General features: G+C 48.1%; 1 protein-coding gene across 1 annotated transcript in view; it reads left to right on the plus strand.

Annotated features, from left to right (window-relative positions):
* Positions 1 to 11121: 11121 nt before the first annotated feature.
* Positions 11122 to 16718, plus strand: part of GABRP (gamma-aminobutyric acid type A receptor pi subunit) — a 30530-nt gene continuing 24933 nt past the window's right edge. The window contains exon 1 of the mRNA XM_009209559.4: positions 11122 to 14924. The gene's annotated coding sequence lies outside the window, so the exon portion shown is untranslated. The remainder of the gene's footprint in view (positions 14925 to 16718) is intronic.

Genomic DNA, 16718 nt, shown 5'->3' on the forward strand with positions numbered 1-16718 from the left:
AGGAAACCTCCGCATCTTTCCTGGTCATTCTCCAGGCTGACTCCTCTGCCCACACTCCTATTTGCCTGGATTTCTGCCAGTCACCGAGCCCCCACCCCCATCTGTCAGCCTCCATATTTCCTAAAACAGCTTGCAGAAAACCCTTCAATTCCACAATTTATCTAGTCCCTAGTCTATGCCAAGCAGTGGGATATAGGACGGGGGGTGCTGACCACAGTGGTTAATAACACATAGTAGCTTTTACTACTGGGGAAGACAAATGTGCATTCAATGAATTCTAGCACTTGGCTGTATTATGGGGACAAAGTGCTATGGGACAAGAGAGTCACTTGAGATAGCAGGTTCTGAAAAGGAAGAGCCATTTGAAGTGTGTCTTGAAGGATGAGAAAGGTTTCAAGAGCAGGGAAATGGGAAAGGATGGGTATTACTCCAGGTAAAAGAAACAAAAGCATAATGGCAAAGAAGGCAGAAATTGCTTGCTGTGTCTGGGATATAGGTTAAAGCATGCTGAAAGTGAGCCTGTAGTGGGAGTAAGGACTAGGGAAGGCAGCTGGAAGAGACCATGAAGGGCCTGAACAAGCATGATTTGGAATTTAGAACTTCTATTAGAGGCAATGGGGAGCCACTGATGGCTTCTGAGGAAGGGAGTGACATCATGGGATCTACATTTTAGAAAGAGGGTGGGGCGGTGTGTAATAAAGGGGAGCAAATGGAGGGATGCAAGAGGACCCAGCTTCGGGAGGAGTCCTTAAAAGACTCCAACAGGAAGGAGTGGAAATTGCAATTAGTGGACATGTTGGTGACCTCGTAAAAGGAGGTGACCTTTCAAGATGAGAGAGGCTATCATCCACCCATTCAAGTTCATTTAGTGTCTCTTTTGCGTGAAGACAGCTCCAGCCAGATTTCTGGCCAGTTGTTGTGGCTGGGCGTTTCTGTGTCTGCCTTAAAGTGTCTTCTGGAACAGGCTGCCCACTGGCCAGGGCAGGTGGCAGGCAGGGTTGTTTGACCTGGAGGCCTCCCAGGGTGAGTGATGGAAAGATTCATCATGGGCAGGTAGAGAGCCTGCTCAGGTGGGAGACAGCAGGTAATGGGTGGGTGGGGAGAGCTCAGAGGCTGCTGCAGCCCAGCCCTGCTCAGCGGCTGAGGGCTAGGGGACAGGGGAGTGAGCATGTCAGCTCAGCCCCCAGAACTGGCTGCCAACCGAGGGCAAAGAGCAGTGCTCCAGAGCAGGACAGCAAGGCAGGGCACAGTGACCTGATTGTCCAGCCTCTGAGACCCTGGCAACTTTGAAGGAGAGTGTGCCTAGAGCAGCCTGGGGCAATGGCCCCTACTGTGGGTTTGCACCTACAGAGAAGAGATCAGCTCATCCAGTGAAGAGAGAAAGGCTGGGCTGAGCACTGTCCATGGAACTTCTCTTCCGGACCTGGCTCTTCGGTGGGCTATCCGGAGACCTCTCACAGGTGTATTGAACTCCTGAGGCAGACAGGAAAGCATCAAGTCCCAGAGATGCTTGGCACTGGGAAGCATCCTTTGCAATCTCCTTCTGGAGTTCCTTGACATTGTTCTGTCTAAACAAGGGTGGCGGATTCCTCAAAAACCTAGAGCAAGGCGGAGCAATACTGGAGAAAAGGAAAGTTTCACTTGTGGTTGTAGGCCTTTCTAATTTTCAGATGGTGAGTACACCTAAGGATGTACATTCAGACACGTTTACAGATGAAATGCTGTGCCTCCAAATCAGCAATGCCCCATCACCATCTTGCTGAAAATCAGACCAGAGAGGAAAGTGTAGAAATGCTCATGAGTGTATACACACACACACACACACACACACTCCATGTGCCCTGTGTCCAACACAGATATGTTTGTATATTCAGGGTGGGAGGATTGAGGAAGATGATGGACTCAGAACACCCCCTTACATGCACATGAAGTTCAAAGGGAGGAAGGCCTGGACAGAGCAGGGTTACCTCCAAAGTCAAGAGATCAGGGAGATGCTAGGAGGCAGATCCTGAAAAATCCTGGCATAGGGGAATATGGAAGTCTTTAGGAAGAAAAGAAAAGGAAGGTGGAATTTCGCCACAGATGCAGAGGATGCTCCGGAAGGCCACCATTTATTAAGCACCTTCCATGTGCCCTGTGTTGGGCTAGGTGCTTTGCAGTGAGCTGATTCTCACGATAACCCTATGATAGGCGTGATTATCGCCTTTGCAAACAAGAAAATCCAGGTTCAGAGGTATCAGGGAAGTGATTTGTCCAGGGTCACACGCAGAGCTGGGATATCTTTCAAAATCTCGTGTTCTTCTGTCTACACCAGAAGTTCTCAACCGTGGCACTGCTAACTTTTTTGGCTGGATAGTTCTTTGTTACGGAGGCTGTCTGTGCATCACAAGATGTTTAGCAACAACCTTGGTATCTACCCCAGGTACAAATAGCACCTGCCCCCTAATTGGGACCATCAAAAATGTCTCCAGACATTAATTGCTCCATGTCCACTGGGGGCAAAACTACCCCTGACCTAAGGCCACTGCTCTGCACCTGCTACTCCCCAAACAAAGGCATTTAGGATTCCCACCCCCAGCAATCCAGAGCTGGTGCAGACCAGCCCTCCTGTCTTCTTTCTGCCGATGGAGTGACCATCCCACAGCCTGCACACTTCATGAGCTCTGTGAGGCAGGCTCAGTCAACATTACCATGCCCGGACTCAGCTCCTGACCCTACTGTGTGGGGTGGAACCATCTACTTCTCCTGTGTGTAAAAAAAAAACGGGGCTGGTGGTCCTGACCAGCAGTTCTCAACCAAGGATGCACATGAGTGTCACCTGGGGAGCTATTTTATTGTTTTGTTTCTTCTTTGTTTGTTTTTTTGCTTGCTTGTTTGTTTTTGATATTCAAAGCAAAGATACCCTTGTCCTGTCCCAGTCCTCTGATGCCCAGGGTTGCACTCTCCTGGTTGTTACGCCTGGCCCGAATCATTTCTAGGGCTAATTTCAGCCTCACCCTTCACTTCTGAGCTCCCTTGGATTCATTCATTCACCATCCAGTCAATTTTCTCTCCTGTGTGCCAGATACCAGTGTTAAGGATCGGGGCTCAGACAGGGCTGTCAGTCAAGGAGTGAGGGACAGGGAATGAACATGCCATGGTGCAGGGCAGGACCTGCTGAAGGATAGCCAGGCCCAGCAGCGTAGAGAAGCGGTGAGCAGCTGCTGTTGAGGGGAGGGAATACGAGGCTGAGGCGGGTATGTAATGGGTGTGGGGAAGGAGGGGTGGTGTGGCACATCTGTGTATGTGAGTGGGGGTATTCGGGAGGGAATACGGGACTGTCTGCATGTGGAGGGGAAAGGGTTTATGGGTGTATGTGCATATGTTATATGCATGTGACTGTGTGAATAGTGTATACGGTACATGTGTCTTGTCTGTGTGTACAACTGCACGTCTATGTGTGAAGAATCTGAGTGCTGTGTGTGTCTGTGCCCTTGTATGTGCATGTGTCTGTGTGTGTGTATACAAGGTATGTATGTATACAGAGTATCTTTGTGCACGTGTGTGTGTGTGTAGAGGGCCAGGCAGCAAGAAGGCCTCCCAGAGAGTGCAGCCCTTGGTCTGGCTCTTGTAGGAGGAGGAACAGTTCAGTAAGTGGAAAAAGAAGGGGCGGGTCTTCCAGGAAGAGGGACAGGCAGGCAGGCTGTGTACAGGCAGAGGTGTGACTGAGCCTGGCATGTGTGGGGCATGGTGGCAGGGGGGTGAGGGGGTGGCAAGGAGATGGGGGCATGGATGGGAGAAGGTGAGGATTCAGTTTGGGGGGCACACTAAGTGTGCCTCACTGGAGCCCTCAGCACGCCTTTAGAATCTTTTTTTTTTTTTTGAAATGGAGTCTTGCTCTGTCACCCAGGCTGGAGTGCAGTGGCGCTATCTCGGCTCACTGCAATCTCTGCCTCCCAGGTTCACGCCATGTTCCTGCCTCAGCCTCCCGAGTAGCTGGGACTACAGGCACCCGCCACCGCACCCGGCTAATTTTTTGTATTTTAGTAGAGATGGGGTTTCACCATGTTAGCCAGGATGGTCTCGATCTCCTGACCTCGTGATCCGCCTGCCTCGGCCTCCCAAAGTGCTGGGATTACAGGCGTGAGCCACCGCGCCCGGCCCCCTTTAGAATCTGAGGTGGGCTTGCCGGAGTTTTGGAGAGACAGCAGCGGCAGCAGGGCAGCACCTCTGGGAAGTCCCGGGAAGAGGCCTGGCTAGGCCAAATCAGGGCCACACCTGAGCTGGCTGCAGGACTGTTTACAAAGCAAACGCATGCTGAAGGGATTAGCAACCTGAGTTCTTGGCCAGCCAAGGTGGGTCACACCTGTAATCTCTGCGCTTTGGGAGGGCGAAGTGGGAGGGTCTGTGCAAACCAAGCCTCTCCGCCAAATCACCTGCCGGCCTCCCACCCACCCCCAATCCCCACCCTAAGCCAGGTGTCTTTAATCTCTACTGCTGAGCATGAGGAAATCCAGCACAACCCCACCGCCAGCAGCAAGTAGAGCACCAGCTGTAACCAGGGCACAGCTCCGGAGCCAGCGGGCTCACTTTTCAATCTGGTTGTGGGGCAGGACACTGAGAAGCAGCCCACAGAGCTGCAAGAGTTCAGGCTGTGAGGGGGCTCGAACCTGCCGTCAGCCTCACTGGTTGTGCCTCCGTGGGCAAGGCTACCTCCCTGGCTCTCTGTTCCCAAGCAGGAATCCTGAAATGCCAGCAGCATTGAGTTGCTGTGATTCATTCAACAAATGTGTTCCCCTACTATGTGCAAGGCACTGGAATACAGCAGGGAGAAAACAGATAAAGACCCCACCCGTGTGAAGCTTGTGCTCTACAGGGAGGAGATCAATCAGTAATAAACAATAAACGTAACTAATGACTCCATGGTGGAGGGTGCTAGAGGGAGATAAGGCGGGAAAAATGAAAAGAGCAGGGTATGGCGGACAGAATGCCGGGGATGGCGAATATTGGAATATGAAATGTGGTTGACATGTAGAGGCAGTTACGGAAATGCTGATTTTGCAAATGAGATCTTGTCATTTCCAACATGGATGGAACTGGGGGACATGTTAAATGAAATAAGCCAGGCACAGAAAAGCAAACTTCTCATATTCTCATTCATTTGTGGGAGCTAAAAATAAACAATTTAACTAACGGGGATAGAAAAGTAGAATGATGGTTAACAGAGGCCGGGAAGGGTAGTGGGGTTGGGGGGATGTAGGGATGATTAACAGGTACAAAATATACAATGAAAGCAATACGATGAATATGATCTGTTACGGATAGCGGAACAAGGTGACTACAGACAGCAATAATTTGTTGTACATTTTCAAATAACTGAGGGAATACAATTGGAATGTTTGCACCACAAGGAAATGATGAATGCTTGAGGTTATGGAAACCCCGTTTACCCTGACATAATTATTACACATTGCATGCCTGTATCAAAGTGTTTCATGTACCCCATAATATATATACCTACTATGTGCCATAAAAAATTTTTTAATAAGCCATGCTGAAAAGGGCTCCATCAAGTGATGGAGAATAAACAGAATGAATTATTCTCCATTGTTTATTAATCCAGTCAACACCTACTATGTGTTTGGTTCTATACTAAGAATTAAGGATGGATGCAAATAATTTCTGTAGGGGCTCATAGTCCGGTATGGGGGACAGGCAAGGATACCAACTAAGGATCCTGTGGTTCATGGTATGGTGGGTGCTATTCAAGGGGTCAGCCTAGAGGATGGGGAGAAAACCTGGTTGGGATAGGAGGGCCTCCAAGGGACCTACTGAGGTTGGCCTGATGGATAAGAGGGAGAAGACAAAGGGCGTTCCAGGCAGGGGAACAGCAGGTGCAAAGACTAGGGGAAGGTAGGGGTTGAAAAAAAAGAGGCAGAGTGAGCCACCTGGCGGCATTTGGAGAAGTGTGAGTAGTTCAGGGTGGGTTGAAACGGAGGAGTCACAGAGTAAGTGATCTTTGGTACCATATCCTGAAATCTTTTGAGTGCCATGCCAAAGGTGTTCCGGCTTTTTCAGAAAATAACCACTGAAGGATCTTTAAGCCGGGAAGTGATCTGATTGTAGTAGAATTCCAGGAATAATGCTGACCAGAGCAGAATGAGGGTGGAGAAGGGGAGCGAGAATAGGACAGCATTCTTTCCTTTGTGCCTCCTTTTAATGTCACCTCTTCAAAGAAACATTCTATTTTAAGTCCATCTGAATAGAACCCTCATCATGCCCCATCCCCGTTAGCCAGCTTTACATTTCTTTATAGCGCTTATTCCTACCCAACATTGCATCGACATCTGTATGTATTTCTTTATTTTCTGGTCTCTTCTCTATAGGATATACATTTCACTTAAGCAGGGACTCTACCTATTTTGTTCACAGCTGTGTCACTAACACCTAGAAGAGCACCTGACACAGTTGGCTTTCAAATTTTGTTGAAAGGAAAAAATAATAAAATTCCTATCTTTTAAGAAATGGAAAACTTTGCTGTGGGCCTGTTTTTATGTGAAGTGGTTGGCAGCTGCGACTTGGGTTTGCCCTGAGGATCTTGTTGAGCTGCTGTGAAGGTCAGTGAAGTGAGCCCCAGCCCATGAGATCTGTATCCCAAGGCTCTGGAGCCAACCAAGCAGGCCCATGCTGTTGCAGAACCCTAAGAACCCGGGGCTGCAAAGATCCCGTCCACGTGTGCTGACCCTAGCACCTTGGGGCTGGTAGGCTTCTGACGCTGGGCGCCATGCCAACATCTTACAATACCAAATGGTTCCAGGGAGGGTGCAACTGGCTACTCAGGGCCCTGGGTCTGAAATTACAGATTAAAAAATACATTTTGAGTGGGGCGTGGTGACTCAAACCTGTAATCCCAGCACTTTGGGAGGCCAAGGTGGGCAGATCACTTGAGGTTAGGAGTTCGAGACCTGCCTGGGCAACATGGTGAAACCTCATCTCTACTAAAAAATACAAAAACTAGCCAGGCATGGTGGCAGGCACCTATAATCCCAGCTACTTGGGAAGCTGAGGCATGAGAATCACTTGAACCTGGGAGGCAGAGGTTGCAGTGAGCCAAGATTGTGCCACTGCACTCCAGCCTGGATGACAGAGCAAGACACCATCTAAAAAAATAAATAAATAAAAAATAAAAATAAAAAAACATATTGATCACAGCCTGTACCAGGCAAAATGTAAGACAGCCTACTTATACTACAAAGTAGGTATTGTTATCCCCATTTTACAGAAGAAAAACTGAAACTGAGAACTGAAAGTTGGTGATTTGCCAAGATCACAGAGCCAAGAAACCAGAAGCCAGGTTTGACTCCAATGTTTGCGTTCTGTTTCACTCAGCCACATAGACTAAAATGTCTAATCCTAAACAAGACCCGCCATCCCAGAGCTCCAAGCTCGGCTGGTCTCGCCGCAGAGACCTTCTATCCCCTGTGATACACAGACCCTCAGCACCCCTCACCCAGCAGAGCCCTTTAACTCCCAGGGAAAATGCCAAGCCAAGGTGGGCAGGGTCAACTTGGTGAATGAAATGGAGAAATAAGAAGCCCCACTCAGCTCTAAAACATGCTGTAGAAGATGCAGAAGGATATTTGGAATCAAGAACCCCTGGAAACTGACCAGGGACGCATTTTGATGAATGAAACTAATGCATGCACAGCCTGACCCTCTGGCAATGACATTAATGCTTTTTCATTTTTTAGTGTATTTTATTATTGATTTGAGTTGAGGGAACCTGGTAAGGCCGGGTGTGCTGTGCCTGAGCTCTTTACAACGGGTAAAGTGATGCCAGGGACTTGGTGAGGTTGTTTCCCTGGAACGGTCCCCAGTCTCCACGGCTGGGATTACAGTGTCGGCCACAAATCTTTCATCCAGGCCGCCCCTCCCTGGGAGCAGCTTCCCACGATGCAAGTAAAGGGTGTGGCCGGTCTGTCCTCAGCAGGGACTCAGACTGCTTTCAGGAGATCCAACCCACCTTCCCTCACCTGCCCTGGGACCCACAGTGCCAGTGATTGTGTCTGTGGCTTGAGGTCTTTAATAACCTCAGCTTCTGACAGTCTTCTAAAGGTGCCAGTGACTTAGCAGCTCAGAAGAAAAGGCTGATTGAGAGAAAAAGAACAAAGCACCAAGGATTGGAGAGAGTGGGTGGAGACCTCCCTTGGCTTTGGGGGTTCTCAGACTGTGGGAGTCTGGCTGAACCCCAAGAGCTGTGAAAGATTCCAAGTCTAACCTGGGGTTTATGTTACCATAGCTATTCCAGTTTCCCAGGGTTTGGGATGGGGAAGCTGCTGACGAGGCGGAAGGCCAGCCTCTGCTTCTCCTCCAGTCAGGACCCATTTGCCTGGGCTAGGGGTGTTCCCTGAACCCCTGAGAGAGCTCTGCCCCCAGCCTCTGCCCAGCCTTCCTGCAAGCCCTGAGAGAGCTCTGCCCCCAGGCCCTGCTCTGCCTCCCCTGCCCTCCTCGACACATGGCTGACTCCTTCCCACCCTCTAGGAATCAGCTTAAATGTCACCTCTCGAAGAGACATTCCTAGGTCGCTCCATCTAACCTGGCCAGCCCTGCTCCGTTTCTTGTATTTCAGAACTCTTATCACATATTATAGTTAAAAATATTTTTATTTCTTTCTTTCTTTCTTTTCTTTTTTTTTTTTTTTTTTTTTTTTGGAAATAGAGTCTCACAGTGTCGCCCAGGCTGGAGTGCAGTGACGCAATCTCTGCTCACTGCAGCCTCCGCCTCCCAGGTTCAAGCTATTCTCATGCCTCAGCCTCATGAGTAGCTGGGATTACAGGCATGCACCACCATACCTGGCTTATTTTTGTATTTTTAGTAAAGATGGGGTTTTACCATGTTGGCCAGGCTGGTCTCAAACTCCTGACCTCAAGTGATCCGCCAGCCTCAGCCTCCCAAAGTGCTGGGATTACAGGTGTGAACCACTGTGCCCAGCCTAAATGTGTTTCTTCGGTATTGTCTGTCTCCACCTCTAAACTGCAAGCTTCAAAGGAAAGGCCAGGTGCGACTGAAGCAGCATTATTCCACCAGCACTTAGCACAGTGCCTGGCATGGAATGAGTAGGCATTCGGTAATATTTATTAACTGAATCAATGATGAATGAAATGAGAGCTCTACCTTATAGCCATAGTCCCCAAATTTTAGGATGAATAAGAATTATCTGGGAAGCTGATTGACATTCAGATTCCTAGGTCTCGTTTCTTGATCTTCTGATTCGGTCGGTCTGGGGAGAGACCCAGGAATGTGCATTTTAACAAGTACCCCTGGTGATTCCTTCTGACAGAAGCACTTCTAGACAGGCCACATCTTGGGAAACACTGCCTTACCTGCATGGTTTGTCTCCACTGCAGTGATACGGCTGAGAAATGAGTTTTTACCACCTGCCATTGCCTTTTTTCTCCAGTCCTTTAAGCATCTCTGGAATCTAGAGGTTTATGCCTTGGAGCTGTGGCAAGGCGGGGGATGTGGTTGTGCAGTGTAGCAAGAGGAAGGTATGCTGTTATTATTATTAGAAATTAGAAGCAGGCTGGGAGCGGTGACTCACACCTGTAATTCCAGCACTTTGGGAGGCCAAGGCAGGCGGATCACCTGAGGTCAAGAGTTCAAGACCAGTCTGGCCAACGTGGTGAAACCCCATCTCTACTAAAAATACAAAACTTAGCAGGGCACAGTGGCAAATGCCTATAATCCCAGGTACTCTGGAGCCTGAGGCAGGAGAATTGCTTGAACCCAGGAAGCAGAGGTTGCAGGGAGATGAGATCGTGCCACTGTACTCCAGCCTGGGCGACAGAGTGAGACTCTATCTCAAAAAATAAAAAATAAAGAAATTAGAAGCAAATATAAGAAGTTCATAATACTAATGCTGGTACCCAGATGTGCAGATACCATTGACTGCATTTGTTCATTGGCTCAGTAGGCTTTTTGAAGACCCACAATGTGATCAAGGCACTGACTTCAACATTGGGGATGTAACAATTAATAGAAAAAGGTGCCTGACCTCAGGGAGCCCTAGCTAAACCCTTACTTAGTGGTAGAGATAGGAAGGTCCATGACTGTTGAGCCCAGTAAGGCCCAGCAAGAGCAATGTACAAGGGCAGCACAAGGAGAGAAAGTTACCAAGGGAAGTCAAGGCGCTCCACAGAGGACAGAACATCAGGGCCAGTTTTAGTTTAGCTAAAGCTTCCTTGGCCAGGAAGAAGATATCACAGAGCAAAGTTAGCACAAACTAGGAATGACCACAATGCACAGAGTGGGAGGAAGCCGCAAGGGACCTGTCTGGAGAGATGCACAGCGTTTTCCAGAGAAACAAGGTTGGTCTTGACCTGCTCCGAACTTACAATTGCCAGCCCCCACGTAGGATCCAGGCCACAGCGGTATTTTTTGTTGCCTGTCCACGTTTACATTTTTTCAAATTGGAATGTTTTTAGGCAAAGAACTCTCCTGTTCACCATAGTTCCCACCAGTCGTTACACTCAGCCTTCACACATCACATTACGTGCCCAGCCCCTGAAGTTGCCCAGCAACTAGGGCTGCCACCCTTTGCCACCCCCTCACCTCAACACAGAGCTGAAATCAGAGAAGTTGCTTGATCCCCTCTGGGTTTTTATGAAGATCAGCCTGGTGATCGACAAGAGGGGAATATATTTGGAGGCCGAAAAAACAGTCAGGAACTTCCTCAATACCCTGGCCCAACTGACTCCACACTCTTTTGATCCTATGTTCTCAACCTGTGTATATTAATTTACTTAGAAACTGTCTTATATCCTAATACATGGTACGTGTGGTAAGATATACAAAAAAAAGAAGCATTTAAATGGGTAAGATAAAGATGAAAGATGACATAACACTACTTTTTAAGCTTTTATTTTGTTAACCACACCCAGGAAAACCCTTTTCACTGAAACAAATTTTTATGAAAACTAATATTTGTACCGAGGTTGTTATGTTTTATCATGTTTGTATTATTTTCATATTAAACTTTTGTATTACGATATTTAGAAGACTAGTTTTAAGTTCAAATTATTTTGATACTTAGTTCTAATCGCTTTCAGAATTGAAAAAAATGATACCCTACTAAAGTGCAGAGATCCAAATGGAAAAGGCACTACATTGGCTGTGCTTGCTATAGTAATAATTTTTCTATCTTGCCAATTATGCAAATTGATAATGTAGGCAAATAGAGAAGTAAAATAACATATGGTTGCTGTCCAAAAATAAGACAAACTAGAATATAAGGCTATCTTCTAGTTTCCCAATGAGGAGAAAACAGAAATACTTAGGGGCAAATCATGTCTAAATTCAGTTAGGAAATGTCATCTTCTCTGATGTTGATCAGTTGTTCTTCCACATTTGTCATTGGCACTTTTATATTTTTAACAAGAGTTTGAAAACTATTCATTTGGAAGATGTTTAATTAGGTGAAGATGAGGGAAGTGTCAGTGCTACCATTTTCTTGCTGTTTCCATTATTAGTGTTATCTTCTTTCAATAGTTTGCTTTTGCAAAAATCTTTTTTTAAGCCACACATCAATTTAGGGTTAATTTGGTGAAAACAAATCATCAATCCATTTAACCTGGTCCTAAAGCAAAGGATTGCAAGGCCAAGCCCTCCATGTTGTAAAGCCCCCACTCCATCCTCAGGTTCACGTGGCTTGGCCCCGCTGTACATGACCTTGGACAGTCTGCCCATCACACTGGTGAGCAGCCAGTATCCATGCACATAGTAAATATTAGTAAAGTACAATCTCTCTCCCATTGTTTGAAGCCATAGAAGTTCTAATGTTTTCTCCTATAATTCAAAGCCTCATCTTGCACAGAGCCATTCAGGCCTCTTTTTGGAGATGTCCATTTCTAAGATGAGAAGATGCTGAGCCAGGCATTGGGAGATAAGACAGAACGAGGTATCAAAAGTGAGGGTCCATCAGGTGTTGAGGGTGGGGGAAGAAGGAAGACGAGAGGGTTGAGATTATCCTAGAATTTCCAGCTGGGATTGCAGGTGAGAAGGGTATTCAGTTCTGACAAATAGTATTTCCCGGGAAGCACAGGTGCAAAAAGTAATCTTTTCCCACCGCAGTGTCCCAGGCAAGGGGAAGATCCAAAGGTCTTCTCTGTTGCCCGCTTTAGTTGAACTCTGTTTCACTGTACTCCCCACTATTATTGAATGGACTTGTGGAGTAAGTGGCTGATTTGAAATTCAAAGACCCGGATTCCAGTTCATGCTGACTCCACCCCTTACTAGCTGGCTGGCTAGCGCAGCTTCCTCATCTGCAAAACGACAATTTAAAAAGAAGCCCTGCGTGCTTCACAGGATTATTATATGGCTCGAAGATAAAGCATATGCACAGCCAAAGGCTCTGAAAACTGCAAAGCACTATGCAAATGTATGGTGTTATTATGACTTAGTATCCTGCATGCATTATGATTGAGGTACAAGGCAAGACATACCTATGTACTCTCGCCTTTGTTTTTCTGGGACACCTTCTAGGAGAGAGCATGACCATGTGGAGTAAGAGGTGGATACTGAGATCGGTATCCTGTGGGCAGTACATCTGAACATCCTGAACATCCTAACACTGACCTTCGGCCTCCTGAGACCAGAGGTCATACTTGGAAATGAGGTGAACTGGATGATGCAGAGGCTGCTGGGAGCAAGAATGCGTGGGAATACTGGAGAAGAACCTAGTTTTCCTGGAAATTCCCCTTCCAGGCATTTCTTCATTTGATCTGAAGAAAATCTAAGAAGAAGTTGGCACTAGACTGAAGCATTGTTTGAAAGTGGGAGATAAGACGTCTTACCATACCTACTTTAACTTAAGATCTGGCTTTCCCTGACCACCAGGGGTAATCAGTCTCTTAACATATTTACTGGATGTCTACATAGAAGTACAATTCAAGCCCTTTGCAATGAAAATACTAACAATATGATTGGGAAGATTAAACACAGGATACGTAGACAGATTGACAGATAATGGTGATGAAGATGGATTAGATAGATAGATAGATAGATAGATAGATAGATAGATAGATAATAGATAGATACTTGGATGGAGGTTTGGATAGATAAGTACAAACTTGACAAGATACTACACTATCAGGAGAAAAAGAACGATTTGTTGAGTGCCTACAATGTGCCGGGTCGAGGTGCCAGTTGCTTTCAGATGTGTTAGCACATCTGTCATTGCTGACTCCTTACAGTAACCCTGTAAGGAAGCATCAGCCCCATTGGTCAGATAAGAAACGGAGATCCAGAGAGGTTCAGCAGCTCATTCAGGCCATGCAGCTAGCCAGCCCATGTTCCTTCATCTAAGTCTCACCGTTCCTGAATCAGAGGAAACCCTCCCACCCCCACCTCCTGACTCTGAATTGTCTTTGTTACTCTGGAGCCTTTGTTCTGTGTGAGAACATCTTAGACTTTTTGAGAAAAGCCCCTGATCACTGTTCATTCATTGAGAACCTGAAACCGGCTCCTCAGCAATGCCTGCTGTAACCACCTGCAAGGTTCCCAAGTGAAAGTGAGGCCTCTCCCGAGAAATGAAAGCACTGTCTCTTTAGGTGCCCACTCCTCACCCACCAGCAGAGCAATGTTTTCCAGGCTGGCCAGGCTCCAGAAGCTCACTAAGGAAGTTGGTTTGGCGCCAAAGGCATCTATGGTGTATTGTATGCTGAGGCCCTCTCCTTCCTGCACCTCCGTTTGCTCCCCTTCCTTTCTCTTTCTGGGTCTCTCCCTTCCCAGCTCCTAGACTGGGTCTAGGCAGGAGCTTCGCCATAATGTTAGGAGGGAAGGAGATGCCTCTGGGCCTCTCACCACAGCCTCAGCTCTCTCCCTGCCCCTCCATCTGAGTCCCTCCTGGCTCCCAGCTCCCTCAGGGAGCAAAGTCAAGCCTCCAAGGAATCCCCTCCCCCTACCTGCATAGCTGGAGCCAAGAGTGAGTTTAGGGTCACTGGCTATGATGAGGGGATGACTCAGGGCTCAGTGAGCACTGTCCAGGCACGTCTGTTAGGAAGTTTGCTTGGCCAGGGAGGAAGAAGGCCTCCCTCTCTGGGATGCTCCTGAAAGGACTTTGTGGGGAGTTAAAGAATCCTCTGTGTGAGGGCAGAATGGGGGAAGGTGGAGGGTTGGAGAAATCCAGCCCAATGTCTTCCAGTCTCCCCACTTCCCCCTGCGTTGACCTCCTGGGCCCCTATCCTCCATGCTGTTGCCTTCTGTGAGTCTTTTTGAAACTTCCCAGGCTGGAAAGCACTAGGTCCTGGGATGCGAAAGTCTCTTTTAACATAGAATAGGCTTTCTATTGATCCCAAAGATGCTCTTAAAATACACAACAAGAAATCAGAGTTATACACACAGTCAGCTTCTCATTTTATAGATGGGAAGCTGAGGCCTAAGGAAGTGAAGTGGCCACTATAGCCATTCCATTGCACCAGGATGGAGGGCTGTCCACCAAATTCAGAGCCTGGCGTAGTGGGTGGGGTCACCCACTTTATCTGACTCTCATGGGTCCTTGATCTCAGGGGTCTTTTCTGGCAGAGGTCTGGGAGCATGACTGAGACATGATCTCAGAATCAAACCCCTGGAGGCAGTAGCTGTAGCAAGAGCTGACGATCACCAGACACGCAGGACCAGACGACCTCCAGACACTCAGGACCAGTCAGCGCCCCGACCAAGGACGGGGCTTTGAGAGGCTCCGCCCACCTCTGTTTCTGCACAGCAGGTTCAGCAGCTCCATTCTTCCGCAGAGAGCCACTCCATCTGAGGGTGGCTGCGTGTCCACATACGAGGGGACAGGGCTGAGGATGGGGAGAACTCTGGGGACCCAGAAGACCGTGTCTTGCCCGAAAGTCCTGCCTGTAGGCCTGAAGGACTTGCCCTAACGGAGCCTCAACAACTGCCTGGTAAGGAAACTGCTGGCCCCTCCAGATGCCTGGAGAGAGGAGGGAGGGAAATCTAAATACAAGCCCTGCTGGGACCGAGGGATGGGGCAGGTCTGGTCTCTGCTGAACACCTAATGTGTGTCAGGGAGTGCCACTGCAGGACAAGCGGCAGAGCCAAGATTAGAGCCCCTACTGTCCTCACTGCAGCCACAGTCATTCACCCCTGTGCACCAGCAGGCCAAGAACCGGCAAACACAGGGCATGGGCCGCACCACTTTATCTTCTGGGATTTTCTTAAGGAGGACCCATGGCAATAATGCCTTTCCTCACCTTAACCTGATTCGGGCTCTACTCCTGCTTTCCAACAAATGATTCTGTCTATGCTGAAGTGACAAGGATAGGAAAACAGCGCCTGCATAGGAAGGAAGCTGGAGGTGACAACTGGGAGAGTCACTGTATTTATGTTAGAAATTCTGGGAATAGAGTAGAAATGGGAGTAGAACCTTGCACATATTGGAATTACTTCTGCTTCCAGCCTGGGAGGTGTTGCAGAGACATAGAGGCCAAGAGCACAGAGTATAGAGGCCCAGCAGGCCAACCCAGGAAGAGACGGGGGAGACTGGGAGACATTGGGCTGGATTTCTGGTTCAGAAAAAGGTGCCATCAGCTCCCTACGTGACCCTAATGCCCTGTGCCTGACCCTGTCCTTCCTCGGGTGGTGCCAGTTAGCTAACACTCTGAGTGGCACCTGGGGTGTATTAGGGAGAGCTTGAGCTTTAGGTTCTGTTAGCCATAGTGGAATCACTGAATTCCCATGGACGACATGGAAGGCAGAGGAGAATGAAAACTAATGTTTATTGAGTGTTTTCTATTCCCATTTGTCAGATGGGAAAACTGAGACTCTGAGAGGTTAAATGACTCGGGTGTGTCGGAATCCAGAGCTCAAGGTCTCCTCTACAAGTGGAGGTAGGACTTTGGCCAGAGATGCCCTTGGGGCAGAATAATGCATGGGCTACCCCTACTCAGGAGCCTCCTAGGACCTCCTGAGTACCACGTCTCTGCAGACGCAGAAGACCAGGTGGTTTCAGTCAACGTCTGTGTTGCAGCTTTGGGGACAACCCTTAGGACACTGCCCTCTGGTGGCTCAGTACCTCTCCACTAAATGCCCTCCCCCAGCATCTGGACCAGAACTGGTGGTCTGAGCCTCCAGTGGAGGCTAGCCGACACATAAATAGCCACTGTGGCTCTTCTGCCACAGGGGTTGATGGCATCAGCTGCACTTGTCACTTGGGATGTGCTGTGGATGCAACACTCCATCCTCCAGATGGGTTTGGTATTAAAAGGACAAGATTCAAGTAGAATCCAGTTCAGCTTGGGGGTGCTGGAGGCCCTCCTCCTAGATGCGGGGCAAAGAAAAGGGACTTGGAAAACAGATTTAAATCATACCACTTAACTGTGTGACCTCAGCCAAATCCCTTTGCAAATCTGAGATTTGACTCTAAAAATTAACACCTACTGGGCCAACAGCCATGAGAATGAAATGAAGTTAGGCACCAGACATGGCTTCTAACAATTCATGGGCATTTAGAAGGCTTGTTCCTTCTTCTCTTTTCTTACCTTATAAAATGAGACGTGTTTAGCAACTTAACCAAGCAAACAGGGTGGGATGGGATTCCATTTCTGGCTCTAGCCTGGGCGAACCTTCTCAGATCACGAGACTCCTTACAGGAGGTTGAGAGACCCAGGGCCAAATGTTACATCTTCCTAACAGAAGTTTGGCCATCAGGAAAGCACTATTCAAGAGGAGTCTTGGAA

The sequence above is a fragment of the Papio anubis genome, chromosome 5 (assembly GCF_008728515.1).
Source record: "Papio anubis isolate 15944 chromosome 5, Panubis1.0, whole genome shotgun sequence".
In the NCBI taxonomy this organism is placed as follows: domain Eukaryota; kingdom Metazoa; phylum Chordata; class Mammalia; order Primates; family Cercopithecidae; genus Papio; species Papio anubis.